Consider the following 9,294-nt stretch of genomic DNA (forward strand, 5'->3'; position numbering starts at 1 on the left):
CCCCCCGCGTGGGGTGGTGGGGGAGGGGGGGGGGGGGGAAGGCAGAAGATAGCTTTCCACAAAGCAAGTTACTGCAGTTAGGAGTGAGTTCTAGGATTTAAAAATAAAAAACCACAAACCATACACCACACTTTTGGATATGGTTATTCTATGCAGAGGTTGTTTATCTAGCTTGATCCTTCTATTGCTGTGTCACTCTGTGCCCATATGTTCACTTTTGATATCTCCCAAAAGTGTTCACGCAGGGCAGGGGCGGGGCAGGTGGAAATATGCCAGAGTTAATACATTCAGAAAACCAAACCAGCTACTCGATTTTTGGAAAGAGTTCCATGTAGAACTACCAGACAAAAACATAGGAACACTATAAAGTACAACAGAGATTTTGTAACTTTTATTAACATTCAAGACAACTAGTATTTCAGAATGGATTACAGAACAGAGAAAAGTCAAAATACTAATTTAATTCTGTTGTTAGATCAATTAACAGTATCACCTGCTATCTAATTTTAATTTGCCATCTTACTGAGCTGACCTTCCAAATAGCTTGACATAATTTTGTTGAAGGAAAACAATATTGCAAACCTAAAAAACTGTAAGGAAGAAACCATTTCTTAGTTGAAGGGGAACAGCTTTTATATGAAAACACATTAAGCAATTTTGCTATGCACAGCAACCTACTTGGCTTACTTCTGATTAAGTTTTTAAAATACTCCAATGCCACTAAAACAAGATTAAAATTAATTGCATTAATAGTACAGGTGAGATCTAATAGGGTTTCCAGTAATTTCAAGTGGCTGTGAAACTGCAACAACAAAACAGACACCACAAACAGACACAACACTAGTTTAGCACAGTCCTAAGAACAGGTCAAGGGAATTGACAAAGTTTCTGGCGACACTACAGGTGTTGCCAGCAAGAAGCATAGTTAGAATTTAAGCATAAGATCTCAATCTGATAGAAATTCAGGCTTCATCTGAACAAAACACAGGAAGTAGAGTTTTGAAAAATAGATGATACAACTAAATTAAGTTTATCCATTGACTTAAGTTACCTAATAGGAATCTACCTTATTTAAAACTACAAGAATAGTTTTAACAGCTTTTGGCTAAGTCTGTGACAGACAAAAAAGCATGATGCACCCAGGGAATATACCTTACTCCAGACAACCTCTGGAAGCAATAAAAGTATAGCAACAACTGTGTTCATTGCATTGTATTTTGAAAGTGACAGATTGAGATTAATTTGCCTGTTACTTCAGTGGAGTCTCACAAGAAACTTTAATTTTTGAAAGTGTACTTAAAATAAATGGAACTCATTACTACATTTGCGTTTACCTCAAGTTTCCAAATAAAAGGTTCTTGTGTTCTAGTTTACTTGAGTTCATCTGCATACAGCATTGCTAGAGTCAGAATCTTCAGTGCCCATTCTGTCCCAACTCCAGTTCAGTTTTGGCAGTATGTCAAAAACCCTAAGCTATTAAAAAAGAAAATAACTCCCATCCTTACTACTGTGACCATAGTACTCGGGTGTTTAAACATTAATGGAAGGCATTTAAGTGGTACTGTTCCTTCACATACTAAATTCCACAAAATTCATCTTTCCTCTTCACAGTTAACCTGAAGAAAGCTCAGTTTCCACTCTCTCCATGGAGTATTTAAATTTGCAGATTAAGGTGTGCAACGGCATTTCTCTTAACAATGCTTCCTCCAATTCCAGTTACAAAGTGATGATGAAAGCTTTGAGCTGGAGTCCTGTTGTCAAGAGTCTAGTATAAAGCATGTCTATGTTCAGTTGCAAGGCTACAAGTACTTGAGGTAGATGAGAAACAGGGCGTATGCAGCAGAACTGTATCAACTTAAAAGTTGTCATACAAGAAATCTGAAAAAAGCATATTTGCTATCTTATTTCTGGCAAAGAAATACATTTGCTCTTCTGCCAAGCTTTTTTTAATTGAGTAAGGGAACGAAACTAACTTCTTTAATCCACAATCTTATGGTACAATGCAGGGCTTCATTTTTATTACCAGTGTTTTACTGTAGAAAGCTATCTGCTAAATAAATCGGGCAGAATATTACCAGAGTAAGATATGGCAGCATGCATTGTCATTACATAAACATGAAAAACACTGTGGAATAGACTGTAGCAGATCTTTAAAGCACAGCTTTTAACACTGGGAATCCTGTCAAAGTTTGCCAAAGTTCTGCAGCTTCCATCACTTCCTTTAAATGAGATTCAGTTGAAAATGTGTTTCCTCCAGAAATTTTCTTATTAACTTCAAATCAAATTGCATTTTTATGTATGCCAATGGTATTCCTGCTCCTCTCATTACTTGAATCCATTTATTTTGATTATTGGTGTCACTTAAAGATCTGAAACCTAGCTATGCAGCTTCTCAGGTGCTACTCACTCAGGCTTATTCACCCAGACCATGACTGTCTGCATACCCTTGTTCAAGTTGGTGATTTCTCACCTTCCCCTCATCCCTTTACAATGTTTGAGTTCATCGAGCTATACACCTGAAACAACTGCAAAGGCCAAAACAAGTGAAGTTTTAAAGAAAAATTACAGTTTGCAGCCAGTACCTTGATTATAATGGAGTATATCCTCAAAATAAAGAGAACATTCACTAAAGAAGGCAGAGTTCCAAGTTTGTATTCAGCACACAGCCTATTAATATGCACCTTCAGTTACTTTCTTCATTAGTTCTCTTTAAATGCATAGCCACATCTCACCTGTGATCAGAAGGTTCAGTTACATTGCACACACCTTCCAGGAAGGGACACTCTCTATACTGAATACGCTAATTACATAAGGGATTTGACATCAGAAGTCACAGAACATTATTAACATGGATAAGATGCCATCTTCTAGCCCTGATGTTAACCACATCTTACAATATTATCCTGTCCAAAAATAGACATCTACCACAGATTCATATTCCACAGAGATATATGATGTAAAGACAGCTTCTCCTTACTAACTCCAGGAGTTCAAGTAAGCATCTAATGATTATACCAGCATCAAGGACATTTAATGCAAGTCCCCTAAGGGGGGGGGGGGGGGCCACAGGGGTAATGTTTGTTTGGGGTTTCCTTTTTCTTTGGGGTGAGGGGGGAGGCAGGCAGGCATGGGGGATGTTGAATTCCACCCTCACTAGTGTTACTATGCATTGTTTACATATTTCCTTTTTTGGTGCCTCAACTCATTTATATTGCTCCTAAAAAAAAAAAAATGTTTTCAACTTAGTAGATACTACATAAAAGTGTATTTTTGATTTCCACATTTATTTACCTGCACTTCTACTTTTCTATCTAAGCAGTCTAGGACTAAGAGAGGAGGTACAGAACAGACTTCAAGCACACAAAAGCCCATAGTACAGAGAGAAGATAATTTCTCCTACCCAGAGTGGATAAGACAAACCATAACAAGCTCATAGAAAAGCAAATAAGACAGAAGTTAGACATGGAGAATGATAAGGGAGAACAAAACAGCATGCATGCTTTCTAAAAGCAAATATAGCATAAGACTAGACCTAGTCACCTTGGAGCGGAACTACGTACCAGATGACCTATGGAAGGTTTGTCCCAGGCTTATCTTTCATAATGGTGTTACCTTTAGGAACTACCCCTAAAAATCAAAGTAAAAATTCTTCATTACAGTTACTGCTCTGCATTAATACCAATTGATATTAACCACGCTTTAAGTACACAACAGTAGTCAGCCACAAATCTGAAGGAGACACACATTGGTGGTATTGAACCTAATGCCTCTCTTAACTAGACAGCCTTCTGAAAGTTTAATACCTTTGTCCCCAAATAACAATGTACATCAGAAAATAAAGAACATGTTTGTATTCTTTCATTTCCACCTTTACAGAAGTCTAGCAAGTAGTTGCCGTTCTTTACACTAAGTTTACTTATTTGGATGTTATGTAATAAAACAAGGGTTGTCAGCAACAAGTTACTCAAAGCAGAATAAACATTAAATATACCTTGCCTTCCAGATCTTAAAAAAAAGCATTCTTGTTCACCAAGTACCAGGGACCTCAGCTTTCATTTTGAAATATGAAATTGCTCCCTACAATTCAAGGTTCCCATTCCAGGAGATGACTCAGACCCTTTCGTACCCATTAAGAGGGTCAAATCTTTGCAGTTCAGCATGCGCACTTTATTGTGGACACCATCACAATACAGACCAATCCATTCAGAAAACACTGAGAAACTATGATTTCCTTCCTGCTCCATGAGGCAGCAGCGTACTGCCATACATTGCAGAGTCCTTCCAGTTTCCTCTCCACACATACCTTTGAAGGTTTGTTGGTGTTTTTTTACCTTTCTTATCACTCCAGAAGATGGAGTTATTTTATTAGCACAGTGATCAATGAAAAACTATTTATTCAAGAGTAGATAAAGTCAAATGGTGAGCAGGGCCAAGTGACCTCCAGAGATCCTTTCTAAACTGGCTTACTCTATGAATCATGGCAAGAGAGGCTTTTCTGGAGCAACTAAAGGCAACTATGGCTTGAACACCATTGCTAATACTTTTCATGCATCTTTAGTATTGAAGTCCAGTATTAGATCACCATTATTAACTTTTTTGATATATACTTAACTTTTCCAGTTTTTCCTATATAAAAGTCTTCACTTGAGAAGTTGACTATCTATTGCTCTTATATATGGTAGTTTTTCTGCCATATTTGTACTGATTATGTTCATGAGTCAAGTTAAGACTGGCAACAGTCAGTACATTGCAAGACAAGCCTTATTATAGACAGTGAGAGTAAGCAGATTGGTTATATGTGCTCAAACCCTGGCTGCCAGACAGAATTGAAGGAGAATGACTGCATATTTGCAGTTAGATTCTACCAACTTGACAAGAAAAATTTTATCACATGGCAGGATTCAGAGAGAAATTGCTCCTCAAAACTAACCTTCACACTAAAGTAACCACCACTGGCATCTGAAAGCGTGCAGTGGAGAAGCTAGTTGACTTAGCACTGTCTTTCACAACGAGTGTACACTTGATATCATGTGTGGCTAGAAAATTTTTATTTACAGAAGATTGCTGAATTAATGTTTTAAAGTTAATCATTTTGTTAAGACATCCTGAAACAAGCAGCTACATACAAGCATTCTGTCATGCTTGATCACCAGCAAGAAGTCTGAAAATAGTTCTGCTCCTTGAGAAACACATTATTTCATGTAAATTGAAAAAATATCAGGAGGGAAAAAAAGAGTTAATGTGACTTTGTTTTGCAGTTACCAACCTCATGTCCCAAATTAAAACTTAGCTATGAAAACACTCAGCAAGAAGTTGATTCATATACTGCCATAAATCTGCTATGATACTATATATAGATTAAAATATTAGGACCAAATTCAAAGTATTACTTCTTCAGAAAAATAAACACACTGACCCAAAAGTAATCTTCCACCCCACCAAAAAATTCAGATGTACTACTACCTTCAGAGTCGGTACTGAATATGGCAATAACAGCTTGAGGAAAGGTTTCCACTATTAAGAGTGTCATAGAGTCCACAAAGTGCTTTGTAGGGAGTGTTTCTAATTTAACAGCTGATGAACAGGACACAGATCGTGCAACAGGCCAATAGGAAATCCCAGAAACATTCCAGGTTAAGTTTTTAACAATGTGATAGTACACCATGTTGTACAACTTTGGGATTTGATTATACTTTGTCACAATAATTTAGTCTGTGTGACAGAAGACAGACTCATGATCAGAAGTGTTCTACATGATGCTTACTAATTAGCTAGTTAGAAAATATAGCACGGTGTATAAATATAAGATTAACACACATAGTTCTGAGATTCACTACAAATAAAGTACAAACATGTCAGTTAGTCAAACAATAACTTTCCTACTCATGCTTTGGCTTCATTTCTTAGAAACAAAAGGAATTTAGTCAGGTTATCTTCCTGGATTGTCCCAAAGTAAGTAACTGTACTTACTTTGTGTAAGGACCCACACAGAAATTCATCATGTCTTCATTCATGACACTGAAGTCAACTGCATTATCTTTTTGCTAAACTGCTGCAGAAGGCATACAGTGTCTTTGTTACCTATAGCTTTCAGCCTCAAATTTAGGAATGATTTTATAAGAACAAGTTTTCATTACGATTTTTTTCTGTAATATTTACATTCTGGGTTTGAAGACAAACAGTCAATATGCAATATAAAAAGGAAAATAAAAAATGAATTTTTGCATGATTCCTGATTGAGAATGACAGTTCTGATTATTCATTTACTGGGAAGATACAGGTTGTTTCCCTAATGGTCACTTTGGCCTGAAGAACTTTTGCAAGACATCAGAAGACACCATTTTCATAAGCCTCTTACTCAACAGGTTGGCACTCCTACTGAAGTCGATCTGCTATATTAGTAAGTAGTAATGTTACACTGTGAATGACCTACAATTTTTCTACTAACAGCTAAGACCTGTTCAGGCTCCTACCTATGGAGCCATCTGGAGACTGAAGAACATTCAGACTTAAAGTTGTCAATTCAAGCTTACTACTCCCAATTTTTTCCAGAGACTCCCTAGGATTGAAAAGAAAATCAGATTACCTATATTTCTAACACAACAACAGGATACACCAAATAAAACTAAAAAAACCCTCCCACTATAAGATCAAAACCAGTCTATATACAGACCCAAGCCATTCATAGCCAGCTACATCTTACAAATACAGAAACTATTACAAGCTAAAAACATGCAAGTTTCTGAAAACTTGAAGTATTATTTACAGTATTTACTCACCAGAACACTGCTTTTAAACTTTAGTTCAAGTATAACATTAATTGTTAAACTATAAGCTGCAGAAACTGAAATACTAATGTTTTCATACATACTTTCATTCCTACCAATGTTTATTAAATAGGCTACCAAACATAGAAAGGTATACAGTTATTTTTCAAGTGCTCTCATGTTCATTATGCATATTTTTATATATATAAAAATATATTTTAAAAGTTTTACCTTAATAAAAAAACCTCTAAAACCTCACAAATCTGAGCAGAAATGAAATACCAAAAAACACCCCTGTACTATTAGGTCTTGGGAGTGGGAGAGAAGAGAGAAAGAGAGAGAGAGAGAGAGAGAACTGGAGAGAAGAGAATATAGCAGAGATAAACAGAAGTAATCACAGCAATGCTTGCTAGCTTTTGAAGTCTTACAAAGAAAGTATATCCACAGTGACAGTTCCCCTAAGAAAAGCTTGTAAAATTAATTTAAATTTAAGTGATTAGAATTCCTCTTCTTTCTCATTATGAAGGATGTACTTCATATTTGTCAGGTGGTAACTACTCAACTTCTCTTTCTGACAGCCTTTAAAGCACTAGGAAGCTCAATATTCATAATACACACAATACATAAACTGTGGAAGTTACCCTGTTAGAGTAAAGTTTTGTGTTATGGTGTTAGAACCTCTGGATCAATATCATTTCTGCTGAACAAGGCAGGAAGGAAAAAAAAAAAACTAAAGTCTTTTGGAAAAAAAAATTCAAATTATTATTGGATTGCTACACGTAATAAAGCCACCCTCAAAACAAACTGCACACACTCTAAAAATGTTCCCAAGTTGCATGCCAGACTTACAGAATAAATTTAGGCCAGTACCAAGCACTCATTTCTTCCCCGTGTGTAAATGCGACACAATCAGGCCTCACATGCAGGCCTCTCTCTCCAATACAGGCAGGACCTTTGTTCGATACGTCGATGTTTTTCCCCCAAAGCCCTTGACATAACTTTCCATTCTTTCCCCTATTATTTTCCGGTTCACAGTCTAGACTTTCGGACTCCCGTTCTGTGAAAACCCCTGGCTGTCGAGAAAGCCAGTGCACTAGGAAGGGGGGGGGAGGGGGGGAACAATAAAAAAGTTGAACAGCAGGAAGACGGGCCTACAGGTCTGGCGAAAGCCCCGGTATCAGTTTGTTTCCCAGCCCCAGAAAACCAGAGCAGTAACCAGGAGGCGGCTGGCGTCAGTGCTACCAGCACCTCAAAACTTCTCCCACTCCCCAGCCCCCCCAGCCCGCCGGGGAAGGGGAAGGAGGAAGAGCAAGGCAGGAAAGGCAGAACCCAGCGTTTGATCAGCCTCCAAGTACGACGCATTATGCAAGCAAACGCGAGGACCAGGCAACTTGCTTCTTGACTGAAAGCAACAAAAACATCAGGTCTAAAACATTAACTGCGAAAATAACCCCTCTTGTGGGTAGCCAGCACTGTAACTCCGACCCTACAGGCGCCTCCATTCTCTTCCCACCTTCTTCCTCCCCCCCCAAAAGCTTGTGAAATATGGACGTCGGCCGATTATTTAGCATTTTTATCGAGCCTGGCAGGGGGGGAAGGAAAGAGGAGTTGCTATTTTTTCCTTTAAGATATTCGATAGCTCCTTCAGGGGAAAAAAAAAAAAAAAAAGGGGGGGGGGAAAAAGGGGGCCATTGGGGAAAAGGGGGCCAACCGGAGTGGGGGAGGGAGAAGACGGGGAAGGGCATACAAATCGGTACGGCAGTGTCAACACTGACACTGCCCTTTTGTATCAGCAGCTACAGAGGGCCCCGGGAGGGGAGGCCGCGCTCCCCCCACACGCCGGGCAGCCCCGGTCGAGGCGACGCGGCGGGCAGCAGACCTGCCCGGCGCCGGGGGGAGAGGGGATGTCCCTAGAGCGGGCTCCGGTGACTGCCTGGCCATTTTGTCAGCTCCGTTTCCACCCCTTCCCTCCTCAGCGAGGGCCCCCCCCCCCCGCCCCCCTTCCCCCCCCCCGGCCTTCCCCCCCCCCCCTCCACACACTCACCAGCGCGGCGTCGTGTCGTCCCCGTCTCCCGCCCGCCCCCCCATCCGCAACAATGCTCCGGGATGGCGCTGCTCCCCTCCCCCTGCCCCGGGCCGCCGGGAAGGGCAGCTCGGCTAATGCCGGGGATGACACAACAGGCCCGGCCGCCCGGCCCGGAGGCTGCCGAGGGGCCCAGCGCTACGCCGCCCCGCGCCCGCCTCCCCGGCGCCCCCTGAAACAGCGGAGGGACCCCGGGTACCTAGTTTGTCCCGATGCGGCCTCCGCAGACGCTCCGTGCCTCCCCTCCTCCCGGCAGCAGCCGCCTCTCTTCCCTTCAATTATCAGCTGAAGCCGCAGCACCGAGCAGCGCCTCGTCCGCCGCCTCCTCCGCCGAACCCCTTCCAGCGGCGCGAGGGGGAGGCTGCGGGACTACTTTCTCCCGGCGCCGGGGCTCCGCCGGGGCCTGCGCGCCCCCCGGGCCGACGGGCGGCCCCTGCCCCGGCT

The 9,294-nt window shown here is 41.0% G+C and overlaps 1 protein-coding gene across 8 annotated transcripts in view; it reads right to left on the minus strand.

Moving 5' to 3' along the window:
- Window positions 1–9,242, minus strand: part of TRIP12 (thyroid hormone receptor interactor 12) — an 81,845-nt gene extending 72,603 nt beyond the window's left edge. For 4 of the 8 annotated variants that reach the window (XR_774399.1, XM_010568319.1, XM_010568322.1 and 1 more), the window contains exon 1: window positions 9,050–9,242. The gene's annotated coding sequence lies outside the window, so the exon portion shown is untranslated. Of the gene's footprint in view, window positions 1–119; window positions 193–9,049 lie in introns of those variants that run through there. The other 4 variants (XM_010568323.1, XM_010568321.1, XM_010568320.1 and 1 more) reach the window with 2 other exon arrangements.
- Window positions 9,243–9,294: the final 52 nt, after the last annotated feature.

This window comes from Haliaeetus leucocephalus, unplaced genomic scaffold (genome assembly GCF_000737465.1).
Source record: "Haliaeetus leucocephalus isolate CR32 unplaced genomic scaffold, Haliaeetus_leucocephalus-4.0 Scaffold240, whole genome shotgun sequence".
Lineage (NCBI taxonomy): Eukaryota > Metazoa > Chordata > Aves > Accipitriformes > Accipitridae > Haliaeetus > Haliaeetus leucocephalus.